Source organism: Octodon degus, unplaced genomic scaffold (genome assembly GCF_000260255.1).
Source record: "Octodon degus isolate 3935 unplaced genomic scaffold, OctDeg1.0 scaffold00083, whole genome shotgun sequence".
Classification (NCBI taxonomy): domain Eukaryota; kingdom Metazoa; phylum Chordata; class Mammalia; order Rodentia; family Octodontidae; genus Octodon; species Octodon degus.
This window is the reverse complement of record NW_004524659.1, coordinates 358915-359672: the sequence shown is the minus strand read 5'-3', so window position 1 is coordinate 359672 and position 758 is coordinate 358915.

Here is a 758-nt window from a genome sequence, read left to right as displayed (position 1 = left end):
CAGGTAAGTTTTCTTTTTTTTATCTTTTTTTTTTTTTTTTTGGAACCAGGGTTTGAACTCAGGCCCTTGCGCTTGCCAGGGAAGCACTTATTCCACTGAGCCATCTCCCCGGCCCCTTTTTTTTTTTTTTTTTTTTTTTTTTTTTTTTTTTGACAGGTAGGTTTTCTTAACAGATAGTGTCAGACCAACTGCTTATCTGAATGGAAAACACAGAGCTTAGTTTCTTTCTAACATGTATATCATTATCATGGAGAATAATGTAACACTGACCTAAACACAAACACAGTTCCATAAAACTTCTACAAGAAAACATCAGAAAATGTTTTAGTGACTTAAATGTATACAGAGAGTTTTTAGGGGAAGGAAACCCTAATAATTTCAGCAACTTGAAAAATTAGACTTTACTAAAATTAAAGTATTTTCCTTGTAGAAAGGCAGAACATAGCAAAGAGCAAAAGCAAAAAAAAAAAAAAAACTAATCATACTAGGAAAGGATTTGATTTTAAACTATACAATAACCTATAGTATTTAGATGCCAATAGAATATCCATCTCTGACAGGGCAAAAATTTTTTTTTAAAAAGGAAAGATCATTTTGTATTTATATATACAAAATAGTTAGGATAGATACACAGATACTTTCACTTAATTCAAGGAGTAGAAAGAGGTATACTAGTAGTGTTTGCACAGGATATCCTGTCTGCTTCTTGTACTATGGATAACCACTAAGAAGATAACAATGTACAATGTATTGATTAT